Here is a 7423-nt window from a genome sequence, read left to right as displayed (position 1 = left end):
TTAGAATCTCTTAGCCAATTTCTGCCACAGCCGAAAAAGTGTTAAGTCTCAAAGGAAATTTAGTTCTCACAATTTTTGTATCAATCCATGGCCAGACACAGAGGGGCTGATCCAAAGCAAGTCCAACTCTGCTGGTCCATACTCAGTGTGACAGCAGCCAGTTTACCAGTCAGTGCCCTGGCCTTGCAGAGAATGTGAAGGAAGCTGTGGTAGCAGGGTGATCCTTGTCATGGCAGGGCTGAGGTTAGTGCAAGGAAGAGAGGGTGAAGACAAAAATCCATGTGCAAACTCACTCATACTCACATGACAACTTTCCAAGGGTTGTTATTTGGACTCGGTATTTGAGCATGAGATATGATACTTAGGTAATTTGAAAGCCTCTGCTAAGCAAGAAGTCAAATTACAGGATTCAGTAGTTCCAATAAACAACTGGATCATTTAATTCTTATTGTTTATTTTGTTATTCATCTGTATTTAGAAGCCCTGGAAATGCTTAAGTACCTTTTTGATTACATTCCTACTCTGGCCAGAAGCTGGAAGTGGCTTTAGAGAATACTCATGGGGTTCATGTATTTGTGAGGCTATTCCAGATGAACACATCTGTGCTCAGTAACAAAAAACCTGCCAGGATCTGGAACTGGGAGAAACAGGTTCTTGTTCAAATCTTTGCTGCTTTGCTGAGTGACGTTTAACCCCCTATTCCCCTCTCCCTATATGCAGTAAAAGTAGTAGTATCTACAGCATGAGTAAGTTTTCTGTGAGTCCTAAGGAAGGTCTGTGAAACCACTTTGAGATTCTTTTACAAGAAAGGTTATTATGATGATTACATGAAAAGCCATCATTTGGAAGAGAGGAAATCACCACCTAAATATGTGCCTTCTGGTTCACTGAGACAAAAGAACTTTGAGATTAAAAACTGAATAGGAGTTTGAAACATTAAATCCATCTACAGAACTTCATCTCCCTAAAATGCTGACAGATACGTATTTTCCATTTGAAGATCTGAAAGTAATTTACAAATAGTTGAAACCTGCTAGTTGCCCTGTGAGGATTAAACAACCTGCTCATTATCACTCAAAAAATGTATTTAAGAGTTTGACCTGGAATTGTAGAACTCATTTTACAACTGATAAGCTGATCGTACTCCAGGAGTAATGTCGGAGCTGTGCCAGAGGACGGTGGAAGGAGAATTGAGAATTGAGATTCTCATTGTTTGGATAGAAGTCATAATTCATGCCAGTTTGGTCTAAAAAACCTGCCTTAATTGTGGTATATTAGTGAGGAGGGAGGGCCCAGCACAACTCTATAAAGAACTATCTGACAACTTCTATAAAGAAGTTTCTGAGTTGTCGACAGCCCTACACACTTCTCCATATGAACCAACATTTCTACACTTCATGGCCAATAGGAAGCACAATGGTGAAGAACAGGTGATTTTTAAAGTGAGAGTCTCCAACCTAGATCAGAAATGGCCCTACAATGGAGCTTAGAAGCTCACAAATAACATCTCAGGCATTTGTGTGGGCTTCAGTGAACATGCCTGGGATATTCACTCCTAGAAGCAAGGCTTAGAAAATGGGTTGGCTGGGAGCAAACCCCACCAGACACTGGCAGAGAGGAATTCCACCAGCAAACAGTAGCACAGAGGATGTTTTGTGGTGGATTTTTGAATGACTGTTCTTGTGAATAGAAACCCTCTCTCTTGAATGTCAGTGCTTCAGATGCAAGGAAAATTCTATGGATAAAAGAATATTAGAGAAATCAAAACACTACAATTCGAACTTGACTTGATTTTAATTACATACAGTGCAAAATAAAACTGTTGCAAATTGAAAAATCACATCAACATCGGTATTATTAAATAACTCATTATTATGACTGTTGAAGTGATATCTTTTGATGTGTCTTTTCTTTCGTTTGTTCCAGCATAACTATATTCTATGACCAAAAAAGCTGTCAGAATTTTTTACAGATTCAGTACACAAATTAAATAAATCTGCTCATCATTGTACTTATATAAATGGAGACACATTTTACACAGAAAAACATCCAGTCATTTTCAATCCCATTTCAGTCTGTGATGTCTTGTAACAGTGAGTTCCATGCACTAATTGTGGCACTTTAAAAGTATTTTCTTCCAGCAGATGTAAATGCTCTACTGCACAATTTAACTTAATACTCTTTTTTTTCCTCATCTAAGAAAAATTGTTCTCTGTGTAATCCTCAATTCTGTTTATCTCTGCTATGTACCTCCTTATCCTTCTTCTGTAAAAATTATGATGTTTTCAATTTATCTTTAAATCACAGGTTTCTCTGCATCTTTATATGGTGTGTCATTTTCAGTGTTTAATTCCTCAGTCCTATCCCTATTGACAGGATGAGGGTTATGGGCAGAGCTGAGGGTGCCATGTCACCAAGTTAGAGAAGCTCTGCTGTTCTGTGGTTCTGTGGAAGGTACCTAAATAGAAATCAAAGTCCAAGGTGGGAACATAGACAAAATAAACAGATGAAGGTCAGAAACTTCTGTGTCTGGCTCCTTATATAGCCTGTGCTGCCAGAGCACAGCAGACAGGGACGCATCCCTTCTCCATGCCTCACAGACATTGGTGTGCAGCACTGGGGCCCTGAGGGGGAATACTACAATATCATTTTTTCTCATTATTTCTTTCAGCAATTCCTCCAGATCTGCAGGTCTGTGAACCTGAGGGAGGAGGGGGAAGCTGCTAGTCTCGGAAGGAGAAGGGAGGATGCAGAGAGAAGGAGCCTGGGGAGTGTTGGGGCAGAGGAAGGCAGAGCATGAGGGACAGTAGGAGCAGTGAGGGCCTACATTTTCCATGAAGCTTATCATTTCTGTTTGAGGTAGGAAATACATTTCAGACAAAGCTTGTAGTCCAAGTGTAGCCTTGTTGACTTGTCTTTGACCATGCAGATACATATTTCCAGTCTGGCAGGTTTTGTTGTTTGAGGGGCCTTTTTTCTGAGGATGTAAATAAACAAAAGTATAAACCTTGGTCTGCAGTACCTTTTTTTTTTTTTTAATGCTTATGTGAAGGGTTTGATCTAATATGTATATATGAGTTTATTCTTTAGGTCTTTCTAGATTCAAAGGAAGAACTGAGATTTCTTTAGGGAGGAACTGAAACTTGAAAGGAAATGATAGATGTAGTTGGCTCATTGTTATCTTAAGCATTTCCCTTCTTTGTTGCACTGGAGATAGCTGAATAGCTGCTATGTACGGACATACATGACTGTCAAGCTCTGGTTAATGATTTTTGGAAATTAAATGATTCAAGGTGTGATTGAGTCAAACTCCAGAAAAAGGGAGTTTATTCTTGAAAGAATCTGGCAGGCATCACTTTTGCAACACTTTCTTCGTTTATCTGCTGTTGGTATCTTGGTCTTTTCCTCCCAAATTCTCCTTAATGACAGTGGGTGCAGTGGGCATTAAAACCACCATCCTTTGTGCACAGAATATTTGAAGCTGTCTTTCAAAGGAGAAAGGCTCACACACCTGTGCTGCAGATTGCAGGCACATCTTTGTTTCTTAAATAACTCAGGAATATGTTGCTTGAATTTAACCACACTTGACTGAGGCAAATGGTGACTGTTGTAGGGGAGGGTCAAAAATAGCTGCCACTGCTGAGGGCACAGAGAGGGAAGGCAGCCACTGCAGTAGCTTTCAGCAGCAGGTGGCTGTCAGTCAGCCACACACAGGCTTATAATTCTTCATAGAGTTATTTCTCCTCTATCAGAACCACCACAGGGAATACAGTGCCTACAGAATACCTCAGTGAAAAGGTGTGATGGGGGGCAGGTAAAGAATGGTTAAAAACATGGGCTCCTGCTTTACATGGGCTCCTGCTTTCACCAATTCTTCGAGCAGTGAAACGTTTCTCACACACACACACACACCCATAACAAAGCTTTAAGTATACCCTGAAGTATTCAAGGCATTAACAAAAATCCAATGCATCTTGCTCATTTCAATTACTTCTCCACCCACATTCTTCATTGAATTAAAGGATATCCTACACACTCTTTTGTTTCACTTATTCCCCAAAGATTGTTTCATCGTACACCAAGCAAGGATCTTCAGCATATTCATAGTAACGTCTCAGTCACGGCATTCAGCATTATGATGTGCCTGGCACAAGGGATGTTATTAGAGGATTGAAGAGATGAATAGATGGCAAATTTCCCCAGGGCAGCACATCAGAAAATGGACATCAAAAGAACCTGGCTCAAAATGCAGTGTGTATTACTGTCTCCTGACAAATCCCACTCATTTCTGAACAGTAACACTGTCAGGCTGTGTTAGGGACAAGTCCATCCTGGAATACCTCCATAAAACTGTTTGCTTATCCAGTAAAAGCACTCTCATTTCAACACCCACCCCTCTAGTTGAAGACAGCATAATCTTCATTAGTCAAAAGTACTTTAGGCCCAAATCCAAATACAGTCTTACTCAAATAATGACCAGCATCCCAAGGCTCAGGCTCTGTAGCCACCAGAATTACCTTTTTCTCCACCATTTTTCATGAACCCATGTGGATTGCCCTAGAAACCCTGAATGTGTGAGTCTCTTTTACAGGACATATAGGTTGTCACATATTACAAATCATATTCACAGACTCCAACAGGATAACAGGCAACAGCCTGTGACAGGAAATTTTAAAAATTTCTATTTCCTTTTTCACCAAGAACTGGTTGGAATTTATTTTCTTAAAGCTATTGCAAACCATGAGTAACAATTCCTGAGCAGGCTTTGAGGAAGGAGAAGCACATATACTGACATGATGTCACCACCTGAATTATTCTGCTGAGATATAAAAATAGTTTGGAAAGCAGCACGGCCAAAATTACTATATCATTTAATTACAACCTACTTTCATGACAGGCCATCAGTTAATTAAGAGTGTCAAAATGCTGAATTGCCTCCAGCTTCTACATGCTTTGCGAATGACATGGAAGTCATCTTTTTAAATAGCAACAGCTTAACTGAAAATGTAGAACCCTTAGTGAAACACTTTGAAAAATGAGGCAGTCAACTGAGCTGACCTGAAATTCCCCACGCCATAAATTCACTAGGGAAGACAGTTATAACCCATTTAATTTACTCTCTGAAGATCACATTCACATGACATCGAAACTATTTTTCTGAAATTGATATAATTTTGAAGTGTTATAAAACAGGAGCCTGAAGTGACTGTGCTCTGTGCAGGTACACACAGGGCCTGGCTCCAGCACTAGCACCTTCCCTCCAGGGAATTGCTGGAATTGCTACAATACAGGCAACTGTAAAGCAGGAAAAGGCTTAGAAAAAAGGGGCTTTTCCTTTAGAGATGAGTCACCTTCACTGATTCTCAAGTATCGCATATGACATGAAAGAAAATTCTCCGTAAAGGGAATAATGTTGCTATAAACTTAGAAAATGAAGGAATTGGTTTACCCATTTGTTACATCTGATACAAAATCCCTTATTCTCTTTATAGAGTTATATAGTTTTTTATTAAACAAATTTATTTAAACAATTTTTAAACACATTTAAACAAATTAAACACTTTATTAAACAAATTATTTTATATTTATTATATAACAGTTTTATATAAATAGCAGCAAAACAAAAAAAGAATGAAATGAAAAGTAAACTGGATAGAAAAGTCATGTTTCTAAGCACCAAAGGATAAGAGTAGTACCCACTTGCAGAAAAAAGCCAAACATCTTGAAACTGAAAAAAAACCAGAGCAGTCCCTCTCCCTTATTCTCCCTTTGGCAACGAGGGGATTCTTTCATTGGAGAGACAGATAAAATATTGTTTGTTGGCTGGATTTTTATTTTCTTCCAACGAAAATGAGTGCTTCACACTGGGAAAAAAACCTGACGAGCAAACATCTCCCCCTATAGTTTGCAAAAAACTAAGCATCTTAAAAATAATATTTAAAATCACATCGCTTGGCTGAATAAGGGAGCCAAGCCAAAACTGGGCCAGAACTTCATGTAGTATGGCAGTATGAAAGTGGATGCTATAGGAACGTGTTTGAATAAAAAGTACGAGGCTACAAGGAAGAAATTCGATCACTCAGAAGAATTGTGTCAAGCTCAAGGTTTCATGACTGTGGCAGTAGCCAAGTGATTAACAAATTCAGGGTTGGGGAAGACAGACTGAATTTCAGTATAATTTACGTGTGGGAGTAAGGGGAGTGCGTTAGGCCTATAATTTGTGCAATAGGCAAAGAACTTCAAATACTAGAAAGAACTGAAAGTGCTTGCGAAGTTGACTTCAAAGTGCTCCCTACTACTAAACACTTTGATTTAGATATTTTCTGGTAAAAATGCTATTTAATCTAACAGGCCATAAAAATGAAAACTGACCAGTAAACAAGAACACTTTGCCAGATGACAAACACCTCAATGCAACTTTTACAAAATGGTGATTATTAAACAATTTTATGTCTGCTTTAAAGGGAATATGTATGGGATGGATACTGTCATCCGTGTCTTCATGCTAGGACATTGTTGCTATTTCTGTAAGGAAGAAGCCCTGAGCCCTGTATCTGGACTTCACTGCCATTCACAACTACTGAAAACCATCTGTTGTTAGTTTTACAATCCCCATGGAGGTTTAAGGCAAAGGAATATCTTTTATTCAGTGTTTTTACAGAGAACAGTCTGACAAAGGAGTTCATGTCCAGCAAGGCCCATTACACAATACAAGGATGCAACATTAATGGAACATTGTGTTCTCCCCTGAGCATTTACCTTCCGTGTTTGACAGGCAATCCTTGGGGTCCAAGCATTAGCCCAGAAGTGGCTGGGATGGCATTGGCTCCAGCCCTTTCCCCTAATGGTGAGAAATATCCCATTGGTTGCAGTTGCATGAGTTTAGCAAATGCTTCACATACCAGCCTGTGTTGGCCTCCTTATTCATAGGAACATACTTAAAATTCCCATTTGCCAGGTTTCATGTTAGACATGGACTATATGAGTCTAGAATTCTTCAGACATTGGAATGTGGCAAGGGGGATGAAACTGAAGATGATCTTTAATGTCCCGTCAATACCATCATGATTTCTTACAGATATTAAGTCATAAAAATTGAGTGAAAGGAACAATAGTGTCACTATTTTTATGTAAAGAGCTCCTGACTAAATACAACCATTAATTATTCTAGGCAGGCATGCCCACTTCCCATTGGTTCATTTCCCTTTCACTAGTCCATATGAGGGGGGAAAAGACCCAAACAAACAACAACAAAATCTGAGACACACATGCTCCTCTTGATCATGTCATTTATTGAGTCAGCAGTGATGGCAAACAGGGAATCAATCAGTCTTACCGTCACAGGCAAATGCTACCACCAAATCCCATGGAAGTGTACACACACTCCTGCTTGTCCCATGAACTCCATGGCTCTACTGGAACC

The sequence above is a fragment of the Poecile atricapillus genome, chromosome 7, assembly GCF_030490865.1.
Source record: "Poecile atricapillus isolate bPoeAtr1 chromosome 7, bPoeAtr1.hap1, whole genome shotgun sequence".
NCBI classification, from domain to species: domain Eukaryota; kingdom Metazoa; phylum Chordata; class Aves; order Passeriformes; family Paridae; genus Poecile; species Poecile atricapillus.
The sequence above is the reverse complement of the archived record's forward strand: the minus strand, read 5'-3'. Positions refer to the sequence as shown.